The following is a 6364-nucleotide window of genomic DNA, read 5'->3' as shown; positions in this document are numbered from 1 at the left end:
TGGGGGGCAGGAATTACATAACAATGAAACAATTTTTCTTTCTTTTCAAGGAGAAGGGTTAATTGGGGGGAGGGCGTGGGTAGGGAGAAAAGTGCAACAATGAATGACTAGAAACCCTAAGTCTCTGTAAACGTCCGTTAAAATTAATTTTAAAGAAAGTCACATAAAAAAAGAAACATAAACAAATCCAAAAACCATAAAGCAGGAGACTGACTGTATGAAACATAATGTGAATGAAGAATAGTGTGGAACACAATGTGTATGATCTTTGTAACCAAACCAATAAAAATAGATAGATAGATAGATAGATAGATAGATAGATAGATAGATAGATAGATAGATAGATATAGATATAGATAAGATTTGCTTAAAAACACTTCTGCCAAGGAGGAAAGGGGAATAGATGAAGAGAATAATGACAAAATCAGGATAGCACTTTCATTTGGACAATTAGAGATTCACTGTACTTCATTTCGATATTTAAGTATGTTTGGAATTTTTTATAAGAAGAAACATTAAGTGTCTTTCAGTAACATTAATCGTAGCTAGACCAACTTCCTTCAGGCTAACTAAGGGTCCAGGTGCTGTATGCAGGCTGAGGTCAAATTGTTCTTACAAGGGGGGCTGTTGGTTGACTCTAATTTATCACGACCCCATGTAAAATGGAACAAAATCCCTGCCCAATCCTGTGCCACCCTCACAATCTTTGTTGTCCTTAAGCTCATATAAAAACATTAGGTGAGGGCTTACAGGCTAAGTTTCTGTCAGGAAGCGCCAGAGTAAAGACTGCACCTGGGAAGAATCTTCTGTTGAGTCAACATTTCCCAGGAGGAAAATGGATCACTCCCATCATACATGGATGAGCCATATGGACCACATGGACCACAACAGTACTACTTCAGCCCTATCTCCCTCCCATGGTGACATGATGCATATGACCTTCTACTTTGGCTTTAAGAATGTGGAACTATTGTTTTCTGGTTTAGTCATCAATACAGTTGGAGAAATGGCGGGAGCTTTTGTAGCAGTGTTTTTATTAGCAATGTTCTATGAAGGACTCGAGATAGCTTGTGAGAGCTTGTTGCGCAAGTCACAAGTCAGCATCCACTATAATTCCATGCCTGTCCCAGGGCCAAAAGAACCATCCTTATGGAGGCACACAAAACTGTTGGGCAGCAGATGCTGAGCTTTCCTCACCTTCTGCAAACAGTGCTGCATATCATCCAGGTGGTCATCAGCTACTTCCTCATGCTCATCTTCATGACCTACAATGGCTTCTTGTGCATTACTGTCGCAGTAGGGGCTGGTACGGGATACTTCAGCTGGAAGAAAGCAATAGTTGTGGACATCACTGAGCACTGCCATTAACATCAGACTCCCATGATGTGGCCTTATCAATTGCAACAAGAGGCAGTTTAAGACTAGAAGACATGATTCCTACTCCTTTCTTTTCTTGCTCCTTGTCTTCTTACATACACACACACAACACACAATAGGCTCAACACACAGTAGTCTCTTCAGTTTGAGTAGCAATCTCCCCACACTTTTTCCCTCCTAATCTGAGATTCTCATTTTGAGGATACTCCAATTATGAGCTGTCATCTCCTCTCTGTTTTAGACTCAAGCTATATATTCTTGACTAATCCAGGTAGCTGACATGATTTCCTAATTCACTGACGTGATTTTCTGATTTCTTTGTAACTTGAGGGTGTTTCTTGGGGATTGAATTGCTTTGTTTTTAAAAGCAGATGTTGCGAATTTGGTTTTGTTCTGGGTGAATGTTATTTACTTCAGCCAGGATTCATAGGATCTGAGGGAAAATCTTACCCAACTAAATCTGGAACCCAATTAAAAAAAATCGTTTGGGGGCTCAATTACTGGGAGATACACGGTGCCTTTCAAGTGTAATGTGTTGTACTCAAGTGTTTGCAATATTCAGAAGGGTGTTTTGAGACTTCAATCTGGAGTGTGCATTCCTGGGAAACTGTCTTACCAGTACATCTCAACCTTTAGAATAGAATAATTTTACCAGTAATTTTTTTTAAATGACAATCAATTTGAGTACAGAGAGATTGAAAAATAAAACTATCAGTATTTTAAAAAACTTTAATAACATATAAGCTCTATCATGGTTAATTTTCTGTGTTAATTTATCAGATTCTCATGTCTACTTGTTTGATTAAAGCTAGCCTAGATTCCTAGATGTTCGTGATAAACATACACAATCTGAGAACTAACAAAGATTGCCTTACATTATGTAGGCAGTCTTCATCCAATCAGCTGAAGCTCTAGCTGCTGTGGCTCTAGAGAAAAAATGAGGCCAAGCTATAGGCTCTTTATCTGCTTTCTGCTTTAGGGTGGTGAGGGGCTGGCTTTGTTATTCCCACTCTCTCTGATCCTTTCGGAAAGAAGCTTATGCTTATAGCCCTGTCCCTTCATGTAGCATTCTCTCCTTTTTAGCCAAGTCCTATGTTCAGTTGCTCCTATGATTCTTTGAATATTGCCAATAAAATTGGGATCATCTAAACGGAGTCCAGCTGGCTAATCTAAATATAAATTTTTCTCACCAGCTGCCACTGCGGCAGCCATCGACGTGCAGCAGCCATGGCAGTGCGCTACCCTATGGCCGTGGGCCTCAACAAGGGCCACAAAGTCACCAAGAACGTGAGCCAGCCGAGGCACAGCCGCCGCCGCGGGCGCCTCACCAAGCACACCAAGTTCGTGCGTGTGGCTTCGCGCCCTACGAGCGACGCGCCATGGAGCTGCTCAAGGTCTCCAAGGACAAGCGGGCCCTCAAGTTCATCAAGAAAAGGGTGGGGACACACATCCGCGCCAAGAGGAAGCGAGAAGAACTCAGCAACGTCCTGGCCGCCATGAGGAAGGCGGCTGCCAAGAAGGACTGAGTGTGCCCCACTGGCCCCCAAAGCCCATCTGATGTATTAAAGTGTAACCAACAACAACAAAAAATTTTCTCACCAAAAAGGAGGACCTTTCAATGTGAGATGAGGGCGGGGGATAGTTAGTTGAAGTCAAGATCAATGATTAAGGAAAAAAATAGTGGCAATAAAATAATTTAAAAATGCTAATAGTGTGCCATGAACTGATTAACCCAATTCTTTTTTTCACCTTTATTTAACATGTACACAGTTCAGCCGTTCACTCTCTAGCCTCATTTCAGTCCTCAAGACAGTTTCCAACAACCATTCCTTCTACTTTGTTTTTAACTTTTGCATTCCAGAAACCAACTATTATTAATGCATCATGATTGCATGTGTGGTCAATTTCAGACTTCAGTAGTTGATAAAGTTTCTTGATTTCCTCATCTTTGGCTTTAGCTGTTGATGTGTATGGTTCAATAACAGTTGTACAAACAGTTCTTCCTTGTATACATATGGATACTATCCTACAACTCACAGCATTGTTCTTCAGCATAGATTTTGCAGTGGTCTTTTAAACTGATTCAATAACATTCCTCTTCAACTTTTCATTCCCGGCATAGTATATCATATGATTTGTCTGATTTGAAATGGCCAGTTCATCTCAGCTCACTAATTCCTGGAATGCCTATCTTTTTTTTTTTTTTCTGGAATGCCTATCTTTATATGCATGTTGTTATTTTATGTGCTGTTGAGTTGTTTGTGACGCATAGTGACTCTATGTACAGCTCTAAACCCTGCTCTCTCCTGAGCTAACCTCATTGTCTCTGACACATCTACTCCCATTACCCCAGTCACTGAGTCAATCCATCTCATCGAGGGTCTTCCTCTCCTGTGCTGTCCCTCGACCCTTCTAAGCATGATGTCCCTCTCCAAGGATTGATCCTTCCTTGCAGTATGCCCAAAGTTTATCAGAAGGAGCTTCAAAAATCTTTGCCTCCAAGGAACAGCCTGGTTTCACCCTCTCCAGGAAGAACCTGTTCTTCTAGCTGTTGTTATTGTTAGGTGTCATCAAGTCGAGCACAACTTACAGTGGCCCTATAAACAAAAGATCTGAATCCTGTTCTGTCCTGTGCCATTCTCACACTTCCCGACACACAAGAGCCCATTGTAGCAGTCACTGTGTCAATCTAACTTGTTGAAGGTTTTCCTCTCCTTCATTGACCCCCTATCCTTCCCACATCATGTCCCTCTCCAGGAAATAGCACCTCCTAGTAACATATCCAAAGTATGTGAGGTGAAGCCTCATCATTCTTGCCTCCAAAGAGCACTCCAGCTGTACCATCTCCAAGACATATCTGTCCATTCTCTTGGCTGTCCATGGGATGTTCAGTGCTCTTCTCCAACATTACAGCTCAAAGGTGTCAGTTCTTTTTTCTGCCATTCTTATTCATTGTCCAGGTCTAGGATGCATAGTTATTAACTGGAAAGACTATGGCCTGAATCAGACACACCTTAGTCCTCAAACTGACATCATGACTCCTCAATAATCTGGAAAGGTCTCTAATTGCAGATTTTCCCAATGCAATGCATCTCCTTGTTTCCTGACTGCTCATTAACTTTAATGAAAGTTTACAGACACTTTGGATTTCCATTCATTCATTCATTGTTACACTTTTTTCCCCTGCCCAACCTCCCCCCACCCCAGTTCTCTCTTCTCTTTGAAAAATAAAAGAAAAATTCTTTCATTTTTATACAATCCCTCCCCCCAAGTCGACTCCACTATGCAGCCTTCATTCTGGACTCCTGTCATGACAATAATACCTAATCATGTATCCCTTCTAAACAGTTCTCTCCCTCATCTGTTTCAAAGCAGTATACATAATTTATCCTATCTTTTTCAGTCTCCCTCCAAGTCCACTACCACTCATAAAAACCCTATGAACAACAGATTAGAACCATCTTCACAATTGATGCCATATTCAATCCATTTGTTAGTTACTGTGTCAATCTATCTAATTGAGGGTCTTCCTCTCTTTCATTGACCTTTCCCAGCATGATGTCTTTTTACAAGGATTAGGCTCTCCTGACAATATGACCAAAGAATGTGAGATAATGTTTCACTATCCTTGCCTCTAAGAAGTACTGTAGTTGTACTTCCATGGGATATTTAGTACTCTTCTCCAACACAATTCAAGGCCATTGATTCTTCTTCAGTCTTCTTTATTCATTATTCAACTTTCAGATGCATAGGAAGCAACTGAAGATAACATGGCTTGGATCAGGCACACTTTAGTCTTTAAACTGACATCCAAAATCTTGCATTTTGGAAAAGTTTTGACAGCAGATTTCCCCAATGAAACATGACTTTTGATTTCTTGGCCGTTGTTACCATGAGTGTTGATTGTAGCTTCAAGTGAAATTAAATCGTTGACAATTTAAATCTTTTATCTATCTATCTATCTATCTATCTATCTATCTATCTATCATCTATCATGATATTTCTTATTGTTCAGTGGTGAGGATTTTTACGTTCTTTTTTTAAACTTTTTTTAGATTAGTGTATATTTTATTAGATTTACATGGTTTTTTTCTTTTAATCAAGATTTTATTGTAAGTTTATAAAGAACTTGGATTTCCGTGCTCGCTTCGGCAGCACATATACTAAAATTTGAATGATACAGAGAAGATTAGCATGGCCCCTGTACAAGGATGACACGCAAATTTGTGAAGCATTCCATATTTTTCACAAGATTAAATACTTGGGAGTAAATCTAACCAGAAGCACAAAGGATCTATTCAAAGAAACTTACAAAACATTACTACAAGGAACAAAAAGAGACCTGGAGAAGTGGAAGAATATCCCTTGCTGATGGATAGGAAGACTCAATATTGTGAAAATGGCAATACTACCAAAGGCAATTTACACGTTCAATGCAATCCTAATAAAAATACCAATCCCATTCTTCAAGGAGATGGAAAAGGCAATCTCCAGCTTCATTTGGAATGTAAAGAAGCCCCGAATAAGCAAAGCACTCCTTAAAAAAGGAAAAAAGGTAGGAGGCATCTATCTCACGCCCTGATTTCAAATCCTACTAACTGCCGTGTTGGTTAAGACGGCATGGTACTGGCACAATGACAGACACATAGATCAATGGAATAGAATTGAGAACCCGGAAATCAGCCTATTTACCTATGGTCAACTGAGTTTTGACAAGGAGATGAAATCAGTTAAGTGGAGAAATGACAGCCTTTTTAACAAATGGTGTTGGCAAAATTGGAAAAGTATCTGAGAAAACTCAAGCATGACCCACACCCCACTCCATATACAAAAACCAACTCAAGGTGGATCATGGACCTAGAACTAAAACCAAGGACTATAAACTTCATTAAAGAAAAGCTTGGAAGAACTTTAGTAGTCCTAATCCACAACATAAACAGTCTTCCAAGTATCCTGAAAAATCTACAACCAGGAGAAGATAAACTAG

The 6364-nt window shown here is 39.9% G+C and overlaps 3 pseudogenes; all 3 read left to right on the top strand.

Moving 5' to 3' along the window:
* The first annotated feature begins 877 nt into the window (after positions 1-877).
* Positions 878-1368, top strand: LOC102868984 (annotated as a pseudogene).
* A 1236-nt stretch (positions 1369-2604) lies between these two features.
* Positions 2605-2903, top strand: LOC102872348 (annotated as a pseudogene).
* Positions 2904-3002: 99 nt separating this feature from the next.
* Positions 3003-6364, top strand: part of LOC102868583 — an 8155-nt pseudogene continuing 4793 nt past the window's right edge.

Source organism: Elephantulus edwardii, unplaced genomic scaffold (assembly GCF_000299155.1).
Source record: "Elephantulus edwardii isolate Elephantulus edwardi_28Jun2011 unplaced genomic scaffold, EleEdw1.0 scaffold00178, whole genome shotgun sequence".
NCBI classification, from domain to species: Eukaryota; Metazoa; Chordata; class Mammalia; order Macroscelidea; family Macroscelididae; genus Elephantulus; species Elephantulus edwardii.
The sequence above is the reverse complement of the archived record's forward strand: the minus strand, read 5'-3'. Positions and strand labels throughout refer to the sequence as shown.